Here is an 11639-nt window from a genome sequence, read left to right on the forward strand (position 1 = left end):
CATACTCGATGACCTGTCGAACCAAGTGCCTGCCCAACTTCAAGCAATCTTCGAAGGTATGTCCATCCTCCTCTCCCGTGCTGATGATGCCAACAAGGGGGAAAATAAAGGGAAAAAGAAGGGGGAAAATACAACGGGCAAGAAAAGGGCAGCAAGTGAACCAGCTGGACCTCCTCCGAAAATACCAAGAATTATGAGCAAAGCAATGGAGGATGCTAAAAAGGCAGAAAATCTAAGGGTCCAGCGCACACTGGAAATGGAGAGAAGGAGAGAAGAAGACAGAGAAAGAAGAAGAAAAAGACAAGAACAACAGTCAGAAGAAGAAAGGAAGATAGATCTTCTCATGACAAGCTTTAAGTTTGGGAACAGAGAAGACACTGAACAAATTCTGACCCTGGAGATATTCAAGCTTTTGAAAACCACTGGGATATCTACACACAGCAATATGTCTCCAGAAGAATGCATTGCCTTGTGGAAAGATGGAGTAATTGATGGTGAGTTCGTGGGGGAAGCCTACAGGAACTACAGGCATCTAGATGTCACAGATGAATACATAAGCCTGGTAAATCCGAAAGACCCCATCAAGACACGAGAAGCCATTAACAAGAAGAGGAAAGCCAACAAGAAGTAAGCTCTCGTGGTCCAAACTCCATCTTATTTCAATGTATTGATGTTTATGTTGTTCTTGGTCTTATTTCTTTTAAACTTTTCTACTAAACTCTGCTTTGTAAACATTCCCTTTTATAATCATATATATATCTTTTGCTGGGGGTGTTGCGTGAGTTCTATTATTCATGTTTTAGTAGAGTATTTGTCAAACTTACCATATGCGCTGAAAAATAAAATCTATGTTAATTCTTTCTATCAAATCAGCCATATAGAGTAAGTATAAGTGTTGGCATCATCAAAAAGGGGGAAATTGTTAGGAACATCATGTAATAGGTTTTGATGATACCAACTGTTAAGTAGAAATCCCCAAGTCTCGATGCATAGGCAAAACGCTGTAAGTTCGACAAGTAAACCAAGAGCGAAAATACAACCGGGTAACTTTGAGCTCAACTCGGAAAATATTTAAGCTTAAGGTAAACCTGTTTGAACATCTTAGAAGTCTCGTGTTGTAATCATATAGACAGATCAGAAGAAAGCATGGGACAACTCTGGAGGAATAAGGGTCTGCGAGACATCAACTAAGTCTCGAGACATAAGCAGAGTTCGAGAGGTAGGACCTCTCGATACAGCTATCTAGTTCGAGACATAAACAGAGTTCGAGAGATAGACCTCTCGATATATGAGTACGAGACATCAAGCAATCAAGATATCAACCTTGGTCTCGATACACTAACAATTCTCCAACAAAGCTGAATGACGGTCAGGAAGCATACTTAAAGCTTGGAGAAGAAGAATATCATGGAGATAAAATAATGAAGAGGTGCCGAACGTGAAGATTTCAAAATGGGCGGAAATGGATGACACGTCAGATTTCCACCACAAACGGTCAAAAGGTGCACCAATGCTGAAGTGGTCTGATTCCCTACAAACAAGGAATAATGGGAATATAAAAAGAGTAACTTTTACCAAAAGACGAAAGTGGAGCATGGACTCAAGAAAGTGAACTATGGAATATTCACTACAAGACAAAGAGGTTCAAGTTACAAGATCACCACTCCATGAAATATGCTGAAAATACGCAAGACCCATGATCAGCATGGGAGACAAATTTCAAACGGAATAATTTTCCCTCCAACGGAATTATTCCTCTACTCTCATATAAAAAGGACGTGAAGACACAAAGCAAAAAGGGGGAACAAGTTCGAAATTCTCAAGAGGTGTCTGATTAAAACGTTCAAGTGCAAGTACTAAATTTGGAATATCATCCTGATATTCAAAACAGCGAGAAAACACATCTAGTGTTTAAGAGAGTTACAAAGCTTAAACTGTTATACATCTAGAAGGTGACCGAAGCTGCTCTACATCGAAGTTGATTCAACGATAGCTTGTGGTCAGATTGGAGCCTGTTACATTCAACTGTGACAACCAAAAACACCTTGCTTTGGATTAAGCAAGAGAGGTGGAGTAACCTGGCAGCTGTCCGAGTGAAAGAAACCTGAGGCTTGACGCGGGCTTGGTGATCAAAGGTCAAGTGCTCGAGAGGTGGAGTAGCTGGAAGCGGGGAGAAAGACCTTGGAGAGGCGGAGTAACCTGGGAGCTGTCTTGTGAAGATCCTGAGGCTTGACGCGGGCTTGGTGATCAAAGGTCAAGTGCTCGAGAGGTGGAGTAACAAGAAGCGGGGCGAAAAACCTGAGGCTTGAGGCGGGCTTCGTGATCAAAGCTCAAGCGCTCGACATTGTACTAAAAAGGGAAGTTTTAGTGCAATCCTTCCAGGGAGTTTCTGGAAGAAGAGTGGACGTAGGCGGGTTGGCCGAACCACTTAAAAATCTCTCTTGCATTTACTTACTACTTTTATCTCTCGCTAACCTCTCGATTGCACTGCATATAAACACACTTCTCGAACTAACTCAAACTCGTGCTAACTAAAAGGGGATAACATTTCCGCTGCGCATAAAACTTTGTCTTCACCTCGTGAGGTATCAAACCTAAACATCCTAAGTTCAATACACACGAGAGGTCGAAAAGATTTGCAAAATCTTATACAAGTCTATTCACCCCCCCCCCTCTAGACTTGTACCCCATCCCCTTGAGACCAACACCTTTGAACAGAAAGAGATTTTGTTCATCTAAACCAATTGGTCACCCGGCTTTAGCAAGTAGTCCACTAAAGCCTTTGTTTTGCCAAATACTCACTTGTAGTGGAATTTCATTAGCACAAAGATTGTATTTGACTAAAGGGATTTGGAGATCGTGCCCACAAGGAAGACCTAAACATAACTTTAATAACTTGCCACAGGGCCTGGGGCATGGAATGTCTCACAGCAACATACATAACTTCATTGGACAGAGACGGGATGAGCATTGACAAAATAGAGGAATCTTGATGGACCCAATATTTTGCCACAGAATTGGTTACAATGGAACAGTCATCGGGAGCCTGAGCAAAGGAAGTCGGGGATGATAGCATGCCATCAACATGTCTATTAAGATTTTGACTGCGGAGAAAAGGAACAAGCGGAGTTTTTCATAATAGATAATCAGATGAGGTGAGTTTAATAAAGATAAAGTGATGAGTTCTTTGTAGAGTATTTATTGGAGTTGGGGGTGGAGAGGTGATATCTAAGATGGTATGGGAGGAGGTGGAGGTAGTGGTGGTGTCGTTGGTCGGTGGTGGTGATGGCAGCGCGACGTCATTGGTGGTGGTAGGGATTGTAGCCATGAATCGTTTGATCTACTAATATCGGATGAGAACAATAATTTACTAAGAATTTTCGTATTAATCAATCGTATTTACAAAGTATATGAAGGTCAATATTTATAAGAGTACAAGGATTAGTCCTAGCTTGGTCAGGAGTGGTGAAAGATAGATTTACAATAATATAGTTAGAGGGACAATGAGTTCTAGTGTTGATAGAATATAGAGTCCTAATAAGGTTAGCTAACGACCTTCTCAAGCATGAAAGAATGATTTCAGTGTAAACGTTCAGCCTTTGTCATTGACCTTATAAATACTACTTAATTTGGAATAACATTATATTTAGCTGGCTAAAGTGTCATCCCGCACCATGAACTACAACGGATTCTTCATGCCGCACCCTAAACTTATGCCGCACCCTAAACTTTCATAAGTGACTTTTCAATCCATAAACCATTAAATTTTTTCCATTTAGCAATTTTTACAAGTTTCCTACAGGTTACCGGTAATAATATGCTTACATGGAATTTTTTAATATTTTATTTCATTTTTTTTTTTTGCTTTCGGCTTCTTCATTCTTTCTTCAAACGCCCAGATAATCCAAACCCCTTTGAGTTGAATGTACGTCCTCTCTCACAACCCCGCCCTCACCAGAAACTCTTTTAGTGTCATTTCTCTGGGCGTAGATTGTCTCCTGGCTTAGATTGTCCTCCCTCACAACCCAGTCCTCTCCCGTCATTGTTATTGCTTTCATGGCCACCATAGCCTCCATGGCTTGCCAGATACCTGGAACCTTCTCCTTTCAGAGGCTGGTGTGAACTTCTCTACGAAATCCTGCTCGCAATCTTTCTTCTTCCACTAGGTGTCTGCCCCCGTCACGGTTGCTGCACCGTGGGGTTCTTCATATTCTTGGTGTTGACTATCATGGGCTACATCCCGTGCGTCATCTACGTTCTCTATGCTATCGTCTTTGTGGATCGGGACCGCTTTGATCATTACTACTCTCTTGCCTAGTAGGCCTTTGTACTAAGTTTAGTCCCGATGCACTTGCAGTCTAGTCCATCTTTTAATATCTGTTGTGGTGTATTTGTTTAGTCAATTGGTCTTTCGATTTAATTTGTGGTGGTTGTGTTGATTTGCAGACTGGGATTTGGGTTTCATATAAGCGCATGTAACTTCAGACTGAACTATCTGTTTTATTATTTATGGGATTTTTGTTGAAATATATATATATATATATATATATATATATATATATATGTGTGTGTGTGTGTGTGTGTGTGTGTGTGTGTGTGTGTGTGTGTGTGTGTACGTGTATAGGACATTTATATATATAGACCAACCACCACAAAATCTTAGGTCGTTGTTAAGATTCTTTGTTCATGGAAATGGAATTGTTGGATTGGTGAATAATGGGAATTGAACTAGCGAAGATCACACATTCACACTGTAATTTTAAAGCCACATGTCCACATCAATTGTTTCTGGGCATGAGAGGTTTCATGGGTTCATGAAATTGGTCTCGCAATCTTTGTTCATGTCCACATGTCCGCCGCCGTGCGTGTTACCAAAACGATGGTCGCCATTACTAAACATGAAGATCAAGGCAAAACTGCAGGAGAAAGGGAAGTAGCTCGCCATGCGCAGAAAGGAGGGAGGGAGGGAGGGCGCACGATCAACAAATCCGTGACATCACCTCTCAGCATGAACACGATCAAGCCAAGCCTTGGAAAGCAACCAAACAAACCCAGGATGATATTGCACTGATTGTTGTTATTCACCGGCGATGCCTGATACTTCGAAGACTCCATTGCCACTTCCTTTCTCTCCCTTCCGCTAATTGTCAAGTATTTTGTTATTATAATTAAATTTGGGAAGATTGACTTAAAAAGAAATCCTTACCTGTGCCAAGTCATCCTCAAACCGGAAAACTTGTAAAAATTGCTAAATGGAAAAAATTTAATGGTTTATGGATTGAAAAATCACTTATGAAAGTTTAGGGTGCGGCATGATGAATCCGTTGTAGTTCATGGTGCGGGATGACACTTTAACCTATTTAGCTCCTCATCACCTAATGTTTTTTCAAGTAAATGATTATATATTTGTGATAAGTTAATTATAATTGACCTTATAAACACTCATTAACTAGGATAAGAATTGGATTAGTACTAAGGATAATCTAATGAATAACAACTGTAATAAAACCAAAAAAAAAAAAAGAACATTGAGAGAGTAAATGTTGGAAGCAAAATATATTTGAAGTAATTGAGATTAATATAAGGTAATTGAGTGTTTTTTTCATAACATGTAGCTAGCTATTGTAAGTGTTGCTCGAGTAGTTGATCGCGAATCTTCCACTAGATTCAACAACCTTTGCTAAGACATTCCAAGTGCTTCAGCTACCCTTAATAGTGTAAATGATATTCAACCCAACTCCTGAGCTAGTATATAAGTGGGGTCAACTATAAGGAGCAACTGGTGCTAAGGCTAAGCCTAAGAGACCAAAAACTAGATCTATAGAAAGGTGTGCACATTCACCCATTTCAATTCCACACTTAGCTGATATTTGAAGCAGGGCATGAACCCGTCTATCTCAACCAAAGCTCGACTATTCCTAGGCAAGGTTAAAGTTGTAGTCATACTCATGCATAGCCAAAACTCAGGCTGAGCAAGCTTGGATGCAGTTGTGGCCATGCCTATACCTAATCCTGGATGAGTAAGCTTGGATGTATGAACTTTCTACAACAATATCTCTCCAGAATCAACTAACTTTCTAATCTTGGGGAACCTCACATCATTATGCTTAGCCAAATAAAAAGCACACTAACTATCACAAACTAGCTAAACTCCACCTTGCTCAAAACTCAGCTCCTTGACAAAACCCGAAACCCATAAAACCTCTTTAGTAGCTTTAATCACATCCATGCTTGTGCGATGCTTCAGTTGTAGACAATGCTATAATAATCTAAATTGATAAACTCTAACATATAGGTCATCCACATAGAGTAAAGACAAAACTAGTTGTAAATCTTCTATTATCTAAATCGCCAACAGAGTTTGAATCCACATACTCTACAATCAAAGGCTCACTTTGTTGACTACCAAAGACAATACCATGCTTCATAGAACCCCTCAATTAACGAAGAATCCACTTGATTGCCTCCCAATGTTGCATCCTTGGTTTAGACATAAACTTGCTGACTTGACTAGCAACATGAGCCAAATAAAGGAGAGTACAAACCATAGCATACATCAAATAGCCAACTACACTAGTATTTGAAACCTTTACCATATCTTCAATTTCACTAATTGTCTTTGGGCACTGAGAGCTTAACATGATTTACCAACGGAGTTCTTAGTAGTTTAGACTTGCGAATTCCAAACTTATCTAAGACTTTCTCAAAATTAATTTTGCTAAGTAAGCAGCCACAACTTTCTAGAACCTCTATCTATGTGAATTTCCATCCTAAGAATTTTCTTTGCAACACATATGTATTTCATATCAAATTCCTGACTTGGCATTGCTTTCAACATAGTAATGTTATTCATACTCTTAGTAGTTATCAATAGTAATAAAAAAAAAGTAGAAAAACCATTATCAAGGCTCTTAACATAGACATAACAATCATATTCACATCATCTGTAACCATCAACAAACATATCCACTTGGTTCCGCGATAACATGTATTGCTCATAAAACACTGTATCCCTATTGATCACCACTTTCTTTGAAATAGGTTCCCAAAACTTGTAAGCTTTAACACCTTTCTTGTGTTGAGAATAATTCTCAAAAAACCCAAGAAAAATAGACGAAAATAGAAAATCCACTAAAACAAAATATTACAAGAAATTCCAGGAATTTAAACCTACAACAAATGTTAGATAAACCTGGAATACAAGGGACGGTGAAGAACGGACTGTTAGATAAACCTGGAATACAAGGGACGGTGAAGAACGGACTTTGGGGTAGTTGTGGAATACAAGGGACGGTGAAGAACGGACTTTGGGGTAGTTGTAAGCACGAGTCGAGTTGCCTCTGTCCTTAAAACCTTATTTACCGCCTCCCGGGGTACTAGAGCGTTGCGGTCTAGGTTTCCCAGGATAAAACGTACTACAGTTCCTGCGTTTGAGCACACAAACTTGGAACCCGGCGAACGAGAACGTGGGATGAACACAGGTGACTAGAACGAAGGAAGAGCAGAGTTTAGAGGTGGAAAAACTGATTTTTCGTCTGTCCAAATGCTGCTGCTCAACCTGGAAATATATAGAAGATTAAGGAATAATGGCACATCAAATCATCAATATGGCAATTAATTCTGGTTGTGTAACCTACGTAACAGCTCTCCACTAAGCCCATTAACAAGAGCTTTAACTTAGAATAATAACAATTGGAATTAATATATAAAATTAATTCCGTAACAGCTAGAGTTAAGCTCCTGAATGGTCACCACGGAGGGGCCAGAACCTGTCCACGAGAGGTCACCCAAAAGTCACGCTGGAATACCGCCTCCGAGCCGTGACTCTTTGCATCGAGAAGTCGATTTAGGCGGACTGGGAGTGATCGGTTCTCAGCCGCGAGAGATCGACCTGTGAGCTGCGAGAGATCACATTCAGCCTGCCTAGCGCGTACTTTCTTCCTCGGCCTAGCGCGTACTTTCTTCCAATACCGCCTGCGAGCCGTGACTCTTTGCATCGAGAAGTCGATTTAGGCGGACTGGGAGTGATCAGTTCTCAGCCGCGAGAGATCGAGAGATCGACCTGAGAGCTGCGAGAGATCACGTTCAGCATGCCTAGCGCGTACTTTCTTCCTCGAGACATCGAACATGTTCGTGTCGATTTAGGCAGACTTCCTCGAGACATCGAACATGTTCGTGTCGATTTAGGCAGACTGGAGTCGTACTTTCTTCCTCGAGACATCAAACATGTTCGTGTCGATTTAGACTTTCTTCCTCGAGACATCAAACATGTTCGTGTCGATTTAGGCGAACTAGGAGTGATCAGTTCTCAGCCACGAGAAATCACGTTCAGCATGCCTAGTCCTCGAGACATCGAACATGTTCGTGTCGATTTAGGCAGACTTCCTCGAGACATCGAACATGTTCGTGTCGATTTAGGCAGACTGGAGTCGTACTTTCTTCCTCGAGACATCAAACATGTTCGTGTCGATTTAGACTTTCTTCCTCGAGACATCAAACATGTTCGTGTCGATTTAGGCGAACTAGGAGTGATCAGTTCTCAGCCACGAGAAATCACGTTCAGCATGCCTAGTCCTCGAGACATCGAACATGTTCGTGTCGATTTAGGCAGACTTCCTCGAGACATCGAACATGTTCGTGTCGATTTAGGCAGACTGGAGTCGTACTTTCTTCCTCGAGACATCAAACATGTTCGTGTCGATTTAGACTTTCTTCCTCGAGACATCAAACATGTTCGTGTCGATTTAGGCGAACTAGGAGTGATCAGTTCTCAGCCACGAGAAATCACGTTCAGCATGCCTAGCACGTACTTTCTTCCTCGAGACATCGAACATGTTCGTGTCGCGTGAGCGTAACCCGGCCGTACGAGACATCAGCGATGTCTCGAACTATCGCACCTTCAAGAGGTCGCAGGCAGTGACCTGAGATGGAAAAATCGCCCCCGCAAGGCCAACCAATATTTTCCCGACGACATTCGTGCCCGCGGGTGCCGGCTTACACGAGTTCAAGCCTTTTCGAACTCATTTTGGGATTTGATTTGCACCCCCCCCCCCTGCACGCGAGAGAGCCTCTATGCCATACAAGTCAATTAGCTTAAAAAAGCCTCTTGTATATATAGTGGGTGAAATCCTATTCCCAAACCAATGTGGGACAAATGCTTTCCTTAAAGGTTTTCCCACACTTTTTCCATCTCAATGGGTCTACTTTGAGAACCAATTTCTCATTCACCCATTATCCATTTTTGACCGTATAATATATCGATCTCTTCGTCTCACTACGAAGGATCCGAATCCACTTTGACCCGACCCAAATCGGATGTGGGCCCTACATATATTTATACCACAAAATGGCCACTTAAAATGCCATTTATGCCATTTTTTCCAACATCTTGTAACCTAGAAACATGAACTTCTTGGACTTTGGATCATGTTTTGATATCTCACCATCTGGTATATGCACATAGGTAGGACAACCAAAAATATGTAAGTTATCAAAATTTACTAGATTAGTTAGGTTGTCCAAACTTCTTTTGCAACCTTGCCACCCAAACATGTTTGTGGTGACCTATTGATAAGATAACATGCCATATTTACTGCCTTTGCCCAAATGTTTATGTAGAGTCCTGCATTCAGTTATAGACACCTTGCCCGCTTAATAGTAGCCATGTTCAACAGTTTTATGAGAACATTTTGTACACTGTAAAGTGCCTCTAAATCCCATACTCCTCAGAAAATTTATAAAACTTAGTTTTGTATGTGTGTGTGTGTGTGTGTGTGTGTATGGGATCTGGTTCAAGTAATTAAGAATAAACTCCATGTAAAAAATGTGGATTAATCTCATTATCCATATAGGATGATCAAGATCTAGAATTTAAAGGAAAAGTATGGTGGCATTTTTATAATTATTGCAATGTATTTAGAATCACTTGATAGTGCACTTGTGGATAACTGATAGTGCACTCATGGTTTTTACTAGTACACTCAAATTTGTGCATTATTAGTTATTCGGATGCACTATCAAATGTTTACCAATACACGGTTATAATTATGAAAATGTTATTGCACTTTTTCCTTTCTTTTTCTTATTTTCAACGATTGATTAATCCACATGGATAAATAAAATTAGTCCATATTTTTTGAGGACTTATTCTCATATAATCCTTCTTATATATAAATCAATTGTAAAAGTTTATCTAAATAACATCTTTCTTGTCAAAATTGATGTAGAGCTAAAAATGCGTACGTGTATTAAAGAAACTCCAAAAGTTACGAAGGGAATAATAATCGATAAGGCATGGTTTTAAAAAGTGATTGGCATCTGTCATGATGAGAGGAGAAATGCAATTGATTGCATTGCAACTTATCAAATTGGAGCATCTTTCTTTAGGAATATGTCTTTTCCGACTACATTATTATAACATTATGTCATTATTTTAGTCCTCCTAGACCTTCCTTGAAGATTATCCAATTAGTAGTTAATTTGATGCCCTGATTATATTGATTAGATTTAGGGCAGGCCAGGGGATCAAGCTAATACAGTCCCCCATGCAGCTCTCTCCATTACTCTTGAATATTATATGCACAAGGTAGCTAAAAAGAAAATGCATGCACCTATATATATTTAATTGAAACAAGTAGAGCGATGCTAATTGTTGATGACATTATGCTAAAATTTTTTGGTGCGTCGGCGGGATACTAACTCTCTTCGCAGGCACTCTTGTCGCGTCTCAAGCCAGTAGGGATACAAATCAAGTTCAAAAACGACGTCGTTTTGCATAGTTTTATTTTTTCGTGCATCCAGCTGCATCAATAACTCATAATCTATATATATATATATATATATATATATATATATATTAAAACAGAAGTGCTAATTTTCCCGCTCATTTTAGTCCAAAAAATTTGAAATCAATCAACATAATATTATATAATAATTCCTTATCGGAAATTCTAGCCTTCTTTAGCATTCCTTATTTATGACTAAAATTGACAAAATATTCAAAATATGATTCCATTCCTTATTATACACGGAAATTAATGAAATATTTTATTCAATTCCATTCATGTATGGATTCCTTAAACAAAATAGTTTAACATTGCGTATTTTCAATATATATATAGATTACTATATGATGTATATTATATTATTAAAAAAAATTACTATATTATGTTAATGTACGTAATTAAATTCTTCTCATGATAATATTCAAAAAAAAAATTCAACAATCAAATTACTATATGATGTATATTATAGTATTCCAAAAAAAAATATTACTATATTATGTTAATGTACGTAATTAAATTCCTCTCATGATAATATTCAAAAAAAATTTCAACAATCAAATTACTATATGATGTATATTATTGTATTAAAAAAATAGTACTATATTATGTTAATGTACGTAATTAAATTCCTCTCATGATAATATATCATGTAATTCAATTATGGTTTAAAATATATATTTTAATCTTGCATATTTTTTTATTTTATATTCGTAAACAATCAAATTACTATATGATGTATATTATAGTATTCAAAAAAAAATATTACTATATTATGTTAATGTACGTAATTTCTATATATATATATATATATATATATATATATATATATATATATATATATATATATATATATAT

This window comes from Ipomoea triloba, chromosome 5 (assembly GCF_003576645.1).
Source record: "Ipomoea triloba cultivar NCNSP0323 chromosome 5, ASM357664v1".
In the NCBI taxonomy this organism is placed as follows: domain Eukaryota; kingdom Viridiplantae; phylum Streptophyta; class Magnoliopsida; order Solanales; family Convolvulaceae; genus Ipomoea; species Ipomoea triloba.